Consider the following 15,039-nt stretch of genomic DNA (forward strand, 5'->3'; position numbering starts at 1 on the left):
AATCCAAAGTACATTAGGAGACTAACATAAATGCCAGTAGCATGTCACAGCCTTTGTGAACTGAGAAAAGACACAAGTAAATACCAAAACAGATCCCATTTGGGGCTCCATATATTGCTCTAAATGCTTGCATTTTCATAGCTAAAGAAACATTCAAGGTGTACAGAGCTAAATCCTCCACAAACTCAAGGAAGCCTCTTTGCTGCTCTTCCTCTTTTTCTTTGCAATACTGGAAGACTACTGGAGGGATGTTTTTGCCTTTCTTTAGAAGTAACATAGTAAGGAGTCTCTCTTTGTTGTATTTCACTGTTATTTAAACCTTGTTGCCTTGTGAGGTTTGTTAAACTTGTAAATTTGGAGGTGAAGCTGAACTAAAATGCACTCTAGTGCCTTGCCACATACAATTGTTACATACGGTCTAAGGAAGTTCAAGAGATACTCAATAGCCACATGAACACTGGTATCTATTATTCTTTCTGGCACAATGTTACATTCTTGAGTTTTAATCTTGTTTTTAATCCCAACTACAACAACTGAATCAGTGGAACCCATATAGATAATTTACTAAATTATTATTGATTCATTGGCTATACTTTAGTTGGGGCTAACAATTGGATATAAGCCTTGAAGCAGAGGTAGGAATCATATGGTCCTTCAGATACTGATAGACTAGAACTCTTGGCTTTTCCTAGCATTTACCTTTTTGCACAAGCTGATGGGATGTATAGCTCAATATCTGGTCATCTGCATTATTCCCACCTACTGTTTTAACTTTAAATGTGAAGAGGGGTCATTACAGAAACCAACAAGCAGAAGGAGACTCCATTCATGTGTTGAATTCATGCAATTTGACATCTCTTTAACTACAATGGTAAAGTGAGCGGCAATAGGAAAAGATGGAGACTGCATTACAGATGGATGGCTTAAATCAAGATCTCCCATTCATAGGGCCACCATAAGTCAGTCAATTTGACAGTCAGTGCCTCATTTAGGACAAATAAGGCCCTGTGCTAGTCACATTATCAGGCCCCTTATTGGGCCCTGAAGGAGAGAGGCCCAGTGGGATTACAATGCTTTGCTCTGTGGCACACTTCCATAGACTATCAACTCTATCATCATGTTTGAAATTGCTCTGAAACAGAACACCTTTAAATTTAATGGTAAGGTAAAGGTTTTCCTCTGCTATTAAGTCCAGTTGTGTTTGACTCTGGGGGTTGGTGTTCATCTCCATTTCTAAGCTGAAGAGCTGGCATTGTCTATAGACACCTCCAAGGTCATATGGCCGGCATGACTGCATGGATCGCTGTTACCTTCCGGCCGGAGTGGTATCTATTGATCTACTGACATTTGCATGTTTTCGAACTGCTAGACTGACAGAAGCTGGGGCTAACAGCTGGAGCTCACACCGCTCCCTGGATTCAAACTTGTAACCTTTCGATCAGCAAGTTTAGCAACTCAGCTAAACTTGCTGAGCTGCTAAACTACACTATCGGGGCTTCAAATTTAGAATTTCACTAATAAGCAAAATCCATTGTAAAGAAATAATTGAGGCAAGACCCCCAACCAATGAGATCCTGTGTTTAAGCACACCAAAGCACAATGGTAAAACTGGCACTGATGACAGCAGTTAACAATGACAAATGCTGGTTACAGTATTGGAGTACAGGAGAAAAAAATGTGTTATATTCTGAAGAAGCATGACATCCATGCAATACTATAAACTGTCCTTTGAAACAGAGATCTTGCTCAAGGTGAAATCCTACATGAAGATTAATTATGTAGTATTTCACCTTGAGCAAGATTAGATTAAACTGATATTGTAGAGGCCCTGCTCTCACTCCCGCTTTCTTCACAGGCGTGACTGGCGGGGACAAGAGACAGAGCCTTCTCAGTGGTGACCCCTCAGTTGTGGAATCCCTCCTCAGAGATATTAGATCCGCCATACAATATCCCAGAGTACTTGTAGGGTATCAGCACAAACACAAAACAGTCTATGTAGAATGTCAAAATATAATGTCAAAAGAGCATATAGTATGCTAATTAACAAAATCCCGAGTATATAGCTCAATTCAGTGGCCCAAAACAAAATCAAAAGGAGCAACCGCTCTCAAATGTAACATTTCCAGGTCTAAACAAGGGTACCACTGTATATAGGCTTCAGGGATACATACAATGAGGTAAATCATACACAAAGTAAGGATAGAGTCCTGAGGCTATATTGAAGATGGAGCACCACTCTCAAAAATCTTCATGGAATAAATCCAAATTAAGTCCAGTGGAAATGGAGCACTGCTTCTCAAAATGAGTCTCTGTAGGAAAAGTCCGAATGGCTTTCAACAGGGGTGCCCGGGTATTTTTGTACCCTGTTTCGGGGAAAGAGATCCCCTTCTTCAGGAGTTGAAGTAATCAGCAACTCTTAGACTCTTATCTATAACAAGATATAACATAACATAACATAGAGTAACAAGTATTCTCCAGCAAAATTACAGAAGTAAAAATAATCCATACAACAAACATATATACTCACATCATGCCAGATAGCATTTACAACAAATGACTCTGCTAGTAGTATATTCAAACTGCGAGTACTTCTGTAGGTTCATCCACAGGTTTATAAAGGGTAATTGGAAACTTAAAGGAAACAGCTAAAATTGAGTGACTCATTAAGTCCCTGAGGGGAAAAGGTTTTCAACTTAAAGGTCCAATACATTTCCCTTTGGGATAGTAGTTTTTCTAAGTCCATATGGGGTTTTGGAATGATGCATTCCAGAGCACAAAATTTAAAGGAGTTGGGTGAATGTTTGTATTGTGTAAAGTGTGAATATAGGAGGGACTCAGTAGATAAACATTTTATTCTGGATTTATGTTCAGACATTCTAATTCTCAAAGGTCTGGTTGTTTTTCCAATATACCACAAACCACAGTCACATGTTAGAAGGTAGATAAGGTTACTGCTATTACAATTGGAAAAATGTTTGAGTGTGGTGCCCACTTTGTTCCTATAGTTGTGTACCTCCTTAGTTTTCCATGATTGCGGACAGCATTTACAGCGTCCACAGGGGTAATGGCCTCTCAAAGTGCTTTTAGGTGTAGTAGTAGTAGTGGTTAAATCTGTATGAATTAACAAGTCTCTTATGTTTTTAGTACGCCTATTACCAAAAATGGGTGGTTTTTGGCAACCTGGAATATCTTGAAGAAGATGCCAGTGTTTTTTGATGATTCTGGTAATCTGTTTGGAATAGTGCGATAGTTCTTGTGTCCAAATAATTTGATTTTTTATGGGTTTGGGGCATTCTTTCAGTAAGGTGGTCCTATCTATTTTATCAGCTTTGGTTAATGCTTTCCTTATTACATGTTTGGGGTAGCCTCTATTTCTGAACTCATGGCTTAAAGTGACACTTTCCTGAATAAACTGTTCCTTGGTGCTTGAGTTCCGTTTAAGTCTGAGGAGCTGTGAAAATGGAAGATTGGTTTTTAAACTAAAATGGTGGAAGCTGTTGTAATGAAGATAAGAATTTTTATCTGTGGGTTTTCTAAAGTTCTTGACTAAAAGTTTATTGTGATCTTTATAGACTGTGACATCCAGAAAATTAATATGTGCCAGGTTGAAATGGCTGGTGAACTTAATAGACGTATGTATGGTGTTGATCCAATTAGAGAAACCTACTGCAGCCTCGGTTGATTTAAATACCATGAATATATCATCAATAAATCGTCCATAATATATAATATTGGTGTGATACATATTTGAAGATGGATTTAATAATACAGTGTTCTCTAAATTTGCCATAAATAAATTGGCAATTGAGGGGGCCAATGGACTGCCCATTGCCACACCAAAGACCTGAAAGTAAAATTGATTTTGAAAACGGAAATAATTTTTCTCTAAAACTATATCCAACAGGTCCATAAGGAAATGTGTGGGTGGATGTAACTTGGTTCTGTTATGGAGGACATTCTCTATGGTGGTACGGGCCTCATCTAATGGAATGTTGGTGTAAAGTGAGGTGACATCAATAGTTACTAAAACACTATCCTCCTCTACTTTGAGGTTTTCTATAATATTAATGAAGTGCTTAGTGTCTTTGATATAGGAATCACAGAGAGGGACAAAGGGTTGACAGAAAGAGTCCAGATACTTAGCGACTGGTTCCAACACTGAAGAAGAACCTGAAATAATGGGTCGGCCTGGGGGGGGAATAACACCTTTATGAATCTTTGGTAAAGTATAAAAGATTGGTATTCTAGGGAAATCTTTCTGAAGGTATTTAAATGTAGAAGAAGAGATAAATCCCAGGGATAATCCCTCTTGGCACACAACCCTAATAAGGGACTGTATGTGTTTAGTGGGGTCTGTAGCAACAGGTTTGTAAAATTTACTATTAGATAACTGGCAGTTGATTTCCTTAATGTAATCTTTTTTGTTGAGTAGCACTATAGCTCCCCCTTTGTCTGCTGGTTTCCAGACTACCTCTTTAAGGTTACTCAGTTTGTTCAAAGTGGTTCTTTCAATGTCAGACAAATTAGAATGGAATGGTTGTCTGTGGGTGATTAACTTATTGAAGTCCCTCTCTACTACTTTTTCAAAGCACTTGATATGTATGCTGTCTGTGGAGGGGCAAAACTTGCTTTTAGGTTTGAAGGGATCTATGGTGGAATTGGGTATGCTGTTTGTGAAAACCTCTCTTAGGCGGATGGTTCTAAACAATTTAAATAAATCTATGCGTGCTCGGAATGCATTAAATTTTGGGGTGGGAACAAATGATAGACCTTTATTTACTACTGACCTTTCTAAATCTGATAACTTGTAATCAGATAGATTGACAATCAAGTCAGGCGTCTTCGATTTTGGCCCCGTCGAAAAAAAGTAGTAGTGGAGGAAGACCTGGAAGATGATCGGTTCATATTTCTTTGTCTGTTAGATCGTCTTAAAGAAGGTGTGTCAGAGGCTTCAGAGCTTTCAGTTGTCCTCCCTGGGTCTTCCTCTGTGGAGGAATCTGCAGACTGAGGATGAAAACTGACTCTTCTCCTAGAGGGGGCTTGCTCTTTGTCCAATAGCCATGGGTAGACTCGATTGGACAGATAATCATTGCGGTCTCTATCAAATTTTTTGATTTTAAATTCCTTCACCTGGTTATATAAATCACTACATTTTTTGTCAAGAGTCTCAAGCATGGTAGGAGAAGTTGTGTCTTTCATAATGTTTTCCATAAGATTAGTAATTTTAGTTTCTCCTTCCTTAATAGTGGCATTGGATTTCATAATTAGTAGGGCCATCAAATCCAAAGAGCATTTATTTAGAATCTTAACCCATTGTTGTAAGAAATCCTTGTCTTCTTTAAACATGCCAGGTGGTTTATATATCCTTAGTCCTCTAGGGATCATGTTATGTCTTATATAGTCAGCTAACGTGGAGGCATGAAGATCCAAGCGAATATTTCTTTTTTTCAATTTTTCTAAATCATTGAATAAATTGCTGGTCTGGGAAGACTCAGCTACCGGTACATGGTCAATGACTGACCTATTTTTAGTAAGAGACATAATGTCTTCTTTATCAAAACTCAAAGTACCGAGCCAGTCATCCATATTCATATGGTAGTACAGCTATACAATATCCCAGAGTACTTGTAGGGTATCAGCACAAACACAAAACAGTCTATGTAGAATGTCAAAATATAATGTCAAAAGAGCATATAGTATGCTAATTAACAAAATCCCGAGTATATAGCTCAATTCAGTGGCCCAAAACAAAATCAAAAGGAGCAACCGCTCTCAAATGTAACATTTCCAGGTCTAAACAAGGGTACCACTGTATATAGGCTTCAGGGATACATACAATGAGGTAAATCATACACAAAGTAAGGATAGAGTCCTGAGGCTATATTGAAGATGGAGCACCACTCTCAAAAATCTTCATGGAATAAATCCAAATTAAGTCCAGTGGAAATGGAGCACTGCTTCTCAAAATGAGTCTCTGTAGGAAAAGTCCGAATGGCTTTCAACAGGGGTGCCCGGGTATTTTTGTACCCTGTTTCGGGGAAAGAGATCCCCTTCTTCAGGAGTTGAAGTAATCAGCAACTCTTAGACTCTTATCTATAACAAGATATAACATAACATAACATAGAGTAACAAGTATTCTCCAGCAAAATTACAGAAGTAAAAATAATCCATACAACAAACATATATACTCACATCATGCCAGATAGCATTTACAACAAATGACTCTGCTAGTAGTATATTCAAACTGCGAGTACTTCTGTAGGTTCATCCACAGGTTTATAAAGGGTAATTGGAAACTTAAAGGAAACAGCTAAAATTGAGTGACTCATTAAGTCCCTGAGGGGAAAAGGTTTTCAACTTAAAGGTCCAATACATTTCCCTTTGGGATAGTAGTTTTTCTAAGTCCATATGGGGTTTTGGAATGATGCATTCCAGAGCACAAAATTTAAAGGAGTTGGGTGAATGTTTGTATTGTGTAAAGTGTGAATATAGGAGGGACTCAGTAGATAAACATTTTATTCTGGATTTATGTTCAGACATTCTAATTCTCAAAGGTCTGGTTGTTTTTCCAATATACCACAAACCACAGTCACATGTTAGAAGGTAGATAAGGTTACTGCTATTACAATTGGAAAAATGTTTGAGTGTGGTGCCCACTTTGTTCCTATAGTTGTGTACCTCCTTAGTTTTCCATGATTGCGGACAGCATTTACAGCGTCCACAGGGGTAATGGCCTCTCAAAGTACTTTTAGGTGTAGTAGTAGTAGTGGTTAAATCTGTATGAATTAACAAGTCTCTTATGTTTTTAGTACGCCTATTACCAAAAATGGGTGGTTTTTGGCAACCTGGAATATCTTGAAGAAGATGCCAGTGTTTTTTGATGATTCTGGTAATCTGTTTGGAATAGTGCGATAGTTCTTGTGTCCAAATAATTTGATTTTTTATGGGTTTGGGGCATTCTTTCAGTAAGGTGGTCCTATCTATTTTATCAGCTTTGGTTAATGCTTTCCTTATTACATGTTTGGGGTAGCCTCTATTTCTGAACTCATGGCTTAAAGTGACACTTTCCTGAATAAACTGTTCCTTGGTGCTTGAGTTCCGTTTAAGTCTGAGGAGCTGTGAAAATGGAAGATTGGTTTTTAAACTAAAATGGTGGAAGCTGTTGTAATGAAGATAAGAATTTTTATCTGTGGGTTTTCTAAAGTTCTTGACTAAAAGTTTATTGTGATCTTTATAGACTGTGACATCCAGAAAATTAATATGTGCCAGGTTGAAATGGCTGGTGAACTTAATAGACGTATGTATGGTGTTGATCCAATTAGAGAAACCTACTGCAGCCTCGGTTGATTTAAATACCATGAATATATCATCAATAAATCGTCCATAATATATAATATTGGTGTGATACATATTTGAAGATGGATTTAATAATACAGTGTTCTCTAAATTTGCCATAAATAAATTGGCAATTGAGGGGGCCAATGGACTGCCCATTGCCACACCAAAGACCTGAAAGTAAAATTGATTTTGAAAACGGAAATAATTTTTCTCTAAAACTATATCCAACAGGTCCATAAGGAAATGTGTGGGTGGATGTAACTTGGTTCTGTTATGGAGGACATTGAAAAAGTAGTAGAGAGGGACTTCAATAAGTTAATCACCCACAGACAACCATTCCATTCTAATTTGTCTGACATTGAAAGAACCACTTTGAACAAACTGAGTAACCTTAAAGAGGTAGTCTGGAAACCAGCAGACAAAGGGGGAGCTATAGTGCTACTCAACAAAAAAGATTACATTAAGGAAATCAACTGCCAGTTATCTAATAGTAAATTTTACAAACCTGTTGCTACAGACCCCACTAAACACATACAGTCCCTTATTAGGGTTGTGTGCCAAGAGGGATTATCCCTGGGATTTATCTCTTCTTCTACATTTAAATACCTTCAGAAAGATTTCCCTAGAATACCAATCTTTTATACTTTACCAAAGATTCATAAAGGTGTTATTCCCCCCCCCAGGCCGACCCATTATTTCAGGTTCTTCTTCAGTGTTGGAACCAGTCGCTAAGTATCTGGACTCTTTCTGTCAACCCTTTGTCCCTCTCTGTGATTCCTATATCAAAGACACTAAGCACTTCATTAATATTATAGAAAACCTCAAAGTAGAGGAGGATAGTGTTTTAGTAACTATTGATGTCACCTCACTTTACACCAACATTCCATTAGATGAGGCCCGTACCACCATAGAGAATGTCCTCCATAACAGAACCAAGTTACATCCACCCACACATTTCCTTATGGACCTGTTGGATATAGTTTTAGAGAAAAATTATTTCCGTTTTCAAAATCAATTTTACTTTCAGGTCTTTGGTGTGGCAATGGGCAGTCCATTGGCCCCCTCAATTGCCAATTTATTTATGGCAAATTTAGAGAACACTGTATTATTAAATCCATCTTCAAATATGTATCACACCAATATTATATATTATGGACGATTTATTGATGATATATTCATGGTATTTAAATCAACCGAGGCTGCAGTAGGTTTCTCTAATTGGATCAACACCATACATACGTCTATTAAGTTCACCAGCCATTTCAACCTGGCACATATTAATTTTCTGGATGTCACAGTCTATAAAGATCACAATAAACTTTTAGTCAAGAACTTTAGAAAACCCACAGATAAAAATTCTTATCTTCATTACAACAGCTTCCACCATTTTAGTTTAAAAACCAATCTTCCATTTTCACAGCTCCTCAGACTTAAACGGAACTCAAGCACCAAGGAACAGTTTATTCAGGAAAGTGTCACTTTAAGCCATGAGTTCAGAAATAGAGGCTACCCCAAACATGTAATAAGGAAAGCATTAACCAAAGCTGATAAAATAGATAGGACCACCTTACTGAAAGAATGCCCCAAACCCATAAAAAATCAAATTATTTGGACACAAGAACTATCGCACTATTCCAAACAGATTACCAGAATCATCAAAAAACACTGGCATCTTCTTCAAGATATTCCAGGTTGCCAAAAACCACCCATTTTTGGTAATAGGCGTACTAAAAACATAAGAGACTTGTTAATTCATACAGATTTAACCACTACTACTACTACACCTAAAAGCACTTTGAGAGGCCATTACCCCTGTGGACGCTGTAAATGCTGTCCGCAATCATGGAAAACTAAGGAGGTACACAACTATAGGAACAAAGTGGGCACCACACTCAAACATTTTTCCAATTGTAATAGCAGTAACCTTATCTACCTTCTAACATGTGACTGTGGTTTGTGGTATATTGGAAAAACAACCAGACCTTTGAGAATTAGAATGTCTGAACATAAATCCAGAATAAAATGTTTATCTACTGAGTCCCTCCTATATTCACACTTTACACAATACAAACATTCACCCAACTCCTTTAAATTTTGTGCTCTGGAATGCATCATTCCAAAACCCCATATGGACTTAGAAAAACTACTATCCCAAAGGGAAATGTATTGGACCTTTAAGTTGAAAACCTTTTCCCCTCAGGGACTTAATGAGTCACTCAATTTTAGCTGTTTCCTTTAAGTTTCCAATTACCCTTTATAAACCTGTGGATGAACCTACAGAAGTACTCGCAGTTTGAATATACTACTAGCAGAGTCATTTGTTGTAAATGCTATCTGGCATGATGTGAGTATATATGTTTGTTGTATGGATTATTTTTACTTCTGTAATTTTGCTGGAGAATACTTGTTACTCTATGTTATGTTATGTTATATCTTGTTATAGATAAGAGTCTAAGAGTTGCTGATTACTTCAACTCCTGAAGAAGGGGATCTCTTTCCCCGAAACAGGGTACAAAAATACCCGGGCACCCCTGTTGAAAGCCATTCGGACTTTTCCTACAGAGACTCATTTTGAGAAGCAGTGCTCCATTTCCACTGGACTTAATTTGGATTTATTCCATGAAGATTTTTGAGAGTGGTGCTCCATCTTCAATATAGCCTCAGGACTCTATCCTTACTTTGTGTATGATTTACCTCATTGTATGTATCCCTGAAGCCTATATACAGTGGTACCCTTGTTTAGACCTGGAAATGTTACATTTGAGAGCGGTTGCTCCTTTTGATTTTGTTTTGGGCCACTGAATTGAGCTATATACTCGGGATTTTGTTAATTAGCATACTATATGCTCTTTTGACATTATATTTTGACATTCTACATAGACTGTTTTGTGTTTGTGCTGATACCCTACAAGTACTCTGGGATATTGTATAGCTGTACTACCATATGAATATGGATGACTGGCTCGGTACTTTGAGTTTTGATAAAGAAGACATTATGTCTCTTACTAAAAATAGGTCAGTCATTGACCATGTACCGGTAGCTGAGTCTTCCCAGACCAGCAATTTATTCAATGATTTAGAAAAATTGAAAAAAAGAAATATTCGCTTGGATCTTCATGCCTCCACGTTAGCTGACTATATAAGACATAACATGATCCCTAGAGGACTAAGGATATATAAACCACCTGGCATGTTTAAAGAAGACAAGGATTTCTTACAACAATGGGTTAAGATTCTAAATAAATGCTCTTTGGATTTGATGGCCCTACTAATTATGAAATCCAATGCCACTATTAAGGAAGGAGAAACTAAAATTACTAATCTTATGGAAAACATTATGAAAGACACAACTTCTCCTACCATGCTTGAGACTCTTGACAAAAAATGTAGTGATTTATATAACCAGGTGAAGGAATTTAAAATCAAAAAATTTGATAGAGACCGCAATGATTATCTGTCCAATCGAGTCTACCCATGGCTATTGGACAAAGAGCAAGCCCCCTCTAGGAGAAGAGTCAGTTTTCATCCTCAGTCTGCAGATTCCTCCACAGAGGAAGACCCAGGGAGGACAACTGAAAGCTCTGAAGCCTCTGACACACCTTCTTTAAGACGATCTAACAGACAAAGAAATATGAACCGATCATCTTCCAGGTCTTCCTCCACTACTACTTTTTTTCGACGGGGCCAAAATCGAAGACGCCTGACTTGATTGTCAATCTATCTGATTACAAGTTATCAGATTTAGAAAGGTCAGTAGTAAATAAAGGTCTATCATTTGTTCCCACCCCAAAATTTAATGCATTCCGAGCACGCATAGATTTATTTAAATTGTTTAGAACCATCCGCCTAAGAGAGGTTTTCACAAACAGCATACCCAATTCCACCATAGATCCCTTCAAACCTAAAAGCAAGTTTTGCCCCTCCACAGACAGCATACATATCAAGTGCTTTGAAAAAGTAGTAGAGAGGGACTTCAATAAGTTAATCACCCACAGACAACCATTCCATTCTAATTTGTCTGACATTGAAAGAACCACTTTGAACAAACTGAGTAACCTTAAAGAGGTAGTCTGGAAACCAGCAGACAAAGGGGGAGCTATAGTGCTACTCAACAAAAAAGATTACATTAAGGAAATCAACTGCCAGTTATCTAATAGTAAATTTTACAAACCTGTTGCTACAGACCCCACTAAACACATACAGTCCCTTATTAGGGTTGTGTGCCAAGAGGGATTATCCCTGGGATTTATCTCTTCTTCTACATTTAAATACCTTCAGAAAGATTTCCCTAGAATACCAATCTTTTATACTTTACCAAAGATTCATAAAGGTGTTATTCCCCCCCCAGGCCGACCCATTATTTCAGGTTCTTCTTCAGTGTTGGAACCAGTCGCTAAGTATCTGGACTCTTTCTGTCAACCCTTTGTCCCTCTCTGTGATTCCTATATCAAAGACACTAAGCACTTCATTAATATTATAGAAAACCTCAAAGTAGAGGAGGATAGTGTTTTAGTAACTATTGATGTCACCTCACTTTACACCAACATTCCATTAGATGAGGCCCGTACCACCATAGAGAATGTCCTCCATAACAGAACCAAGTTACATCCACCCACACATTTCCTTATGGACCTGTTGGATATAGTTTTAGAGAAAAATTATTTCCGTTTTCAAAATCAATTTTACTTTCAGGTCTTTGGTGTGGCAATGGGCAGTCCATTGGCCCCCTCAATTGCCAATTTATTTATGGCAAATTTAGAGAACACTGTATTATTAAATCCATCTTCAAATATGTATCACACCAATATTATATATTATGGACGATTTATTGATGATATATTCATGGTATTTAAATCAACCGAGGCTGCAGTAGGTTTCTCTAATTGGATCAACACCATACATACGTCTATTAAGTTCACCAGCCATTTCAACCTGGCACATATTAATTTTCTGGATGTCACAGTCTATAAAGATCACAATAAACTTTTAGTCAAGAACTTTAGAAAACCCACAGATAAAAATTCTTATCTTCATTACAACAGCTTCCACCATTTTAGTTTAAAAACCAATCTTCCATTTTCACAGCTCCTCAGACTTAAACGGAACTCAAGCACCAAGGAACAGTTTATTCAGGAAAGTGTCACTTTAAGCCATGAGTTCAGAAATAGAGGCTACCCCAAACATGTAATAAGGAAAGCATTAACCAAAGCTGATAAAATAGATAGGACCACCTTACTGAAAGAATGCCCCAAACCCATAAAAAATCAAATTATTTGGACACAAGAACTATCGCACTATTCCAAACAGATTACCAGAATCATCAAAAAACACTGGCATCTTCTTCAAGATATTCCAGGTTGCCAAAAACCACCCATTTTTGGTAATAGGCGTACTAAAAACATAAGAGACTTGTTAATTCATACAGATTTAACCACTACTACTACTACACCTAAAAGCACTTTGAGAGGCCATTACCCCTGTGGACGCTGTAAATGCTGTCCGCAATCATGGAAAACTAAGGAGGTACACAACTATAGGAACAAAGTGGGCACCACACTCAAACATTTTTCCAATTGTAATAGCAGTAACCTTATCTACCTTCTAACATGTGACTGTGGTTTGTGGTATATTGGAAAAACAACCAGACCTTTGAGAATTAGAATGTCTGAACATAAATCCAGAATAAAATGTTTATCTACTGAGTCCCTCCTATATTCACACTTTACACAATACAAACATTCACCCAACTCCTTTAAATTTTGTGCTCTGGAATGCATCATTCCAAAACCCCATATGGACTTAGAAAAACTACTATCCCAAAGGGAAATGTATTGGACCTTTAAGTTGAAAACCTTTTCCCCTCAGGGACTTAATGAGTCACTCAATTTTAGCTGTTTCCTTTAAGTTTCCAATTACCCTTTATAAACCTGTGGATGAACCTACAGAAGTACTCGCAGTTTGAATATACTACTAGCAGAGTCATTTGTTGTAAATGCTATCTGGCATGATGTGAGTATATATGTTTGTTGTATGGATTATTTTTACTTCTGTAATTTTGCTGGAGAATACTTGTTACTCTATGTTATGTTATGTTATATCTTGTTATAGATAAGAGTCTAAGAGTTGCTGATTACTTCAACTCCTGAAGAAGGGGATCTCTTTCCCCGAAACAGGGTACAAAAATACCCGGGCACCCCTGTTGAAAGCCATTCGGACTTTTCCTACAGAGACTCATTTTGAGAAGCAGTGCTCCATTTCCACTGGACTTAATTTGGATTTATTCCATGAAGATTTTTGAGAGTGGTGCTCCATCTTCAATATAGCCTCAGGACTCTATCCTTACTTTGTGTATGATTTACCTCATTGTATGTATCCCTGAAGCCTATATACAGTGGTACCCTTGTTTAGACCTGGAAATGTTACATTTGAGAGCGGTTGCTCCTTTTGATTTTGTTTTGGGCCACTGAATTGAGCTATATACTCGGGATTTTGTTAATTAGCATACTATATGCTCTTTTGACATTATATTTTGACATTCTACATAGACTGTTTTGTGTTTGTGCTGATATTAGATCCGCCCCCTCCCTCTTGACCTTCCAGAAAAAGTGAAAATGCGGCTATTTGAACAAGCCTTCAGAATCTAATGCAACAAACATGGTATTAGACAAAAGTGAACATTGGAATGGCTCAAATGATGATTTATGGACAATGAGACTAACAATGAAGGCAGTGGTTTTATATTTTATTGAATGTATTTTTAATTCTGTTAATTATATATTGTTAGGCATCGAATTGCTGCCTGGTTGTAAACCACCTTGAGTCACCTTTGGGTTCGAGGAAGGCAGGATAGAAATGTCATAAATAAATAAATAAATAGAGGGCTATATAGTACAGAAAAGAGATATTGGCAGTGGAAATAGTAGTTGAAGCATTTTGTTGCTCTCAGAAAGTGTTTGGAGGACTGAAAGGCACAAGGGATATGATGCTGAAGATTAATTGAAGGAGGACACTCTGTAGATATAAGGCAGAGTGAAATCAATGCAGAGTATTTTAAAAAGTGCACAAGAAAATGCTGGTAATTTTATGTCAAGTCATATTCACTTAACTGCAAAATTATCAGAAATCTGTCTGCATTGAGAAATGTCACATCTCATGGGGAGTCTGCTGTGCTTAGGGTAGTTCTGTCATTACTGGCTTTGTGTGGCACGGAAAATGCCTCTGCCGAATTGGTTTGCTGTTCAAGTATATCTTTCAAAGGCAATTATGTATCCAGTTTTCCCCTGAAGATATTTTCTTATTTTCCCCCACTCTTTCTTTTTTTCAAATAAAGAGAATGTTAGAAAAGCATTTAGAATACAAATGAAATGGCTTCAGTTTAAGCTCCAGTTTAAGCTGAATGAATCATGTTTGCAACAATCCAATAGCTAATTCTCATTAAGGTATTAAATCTCTCTCTGGGCAGTACTACCTCATACTGCAGATGAGAATTCACATAATTGAATGCTTTCTCACATAAAAAGATCTCTGTTCTATGTCAACTGGCTATTGTGTTGTCGTCTTATATTGCCCCTAGGTTTACAATTAGAATTATTTAAATTTCCCTGCTTTAGATCTGTTAGCAATTGATTAGCACAATTGTGAGTTAAATGTTCACAAACTGGCCAGAGAAGAACCTGAATAGCTCTGCCCCACTTCATCATT

The 15,039-nt window shown here is 37.4% G+C and overlaps 4 long non-coding RNA genes across 4 annotated transcripts; 2 read left to right on the top strand and 2 right to left on the bottom strand.

The window, feature by feature from the left end:
* Window positions 1-2,200: 2,200 nt before the first annotated feature.
* On the bottom strand, window positions 2,201-2,576 carry LOC137096924 (uncharacterized). Its single transcript, XR_010909807.1, has 2 exons — window positions 2,528-2,576; window positions 2,201-2,428 (listed from the first exon to the last, which is right to left on the bottom strand). It is a non-coding gene; the product is annotated as an uncharacterized lncRNA (long non-coding RNA).
* A 3,289-nt stretch (window positions 2,577-5,865) lies between these two features.
* On the bottom strand, window positions 5,866-6,241 carry LOC137096803 (uncharacterized). The gene is made up of 2 exons (XR_010909731.1): window positions 6,193-6,241; window positions 5,866-6,093 (listed from the first exon to the last, which is right to left on the bottom strand). It is a non-coding gene; the product is annotated as an uncharacterized lncRNA (long non-coding RNA).
* A 3,392-nt stretch (window positions 6,242-9,633) lies between these two features.
* On the top strand, window positions 9,634-10,009 carry LOC137096925 (uncharacterized). The gene is made up of 2 exons (XR_010909808.1): window positions 9,634-9,682; window positions 9,782-10,009. It is a non-coding gene; the product is annotated as an uncharacterized lncRNA (long non-coding RNA).
* A 3,289-nt stretch (window positions 10,010-13,298) lies between these two features.
* LOC132780443 (uncharacterized) lies at window positions 13,299-13,674 on the top strand. The gene is made up of 2 exons (XR_009631909.2): window positions 13,299-13,347; window positions 13,447-13,674. It is a non-coding gene; the product is annotated as an uncharacterized lncRNA (long non-coding RNA).
* Window positions 13,675-15,039: the final 1,365 nt, after the last annotated feature.

The sequence above is a fragment of the Anolis sagrei genome, chromosome 4 (genome assembly GCF_037176765.1).
Source record: "Anolis sagrei isolate rAnoSag1 chromosome 4, rAnoSag1.mat, whole genome shotgun sequence".
NCBI classification, from domain to species: domain Eukaryota; kingdom Metazoa; phylum Chordata; class Lepidosauria; order Squamata; family Dactyloidae; genus Anolis; species Anolis sagrei.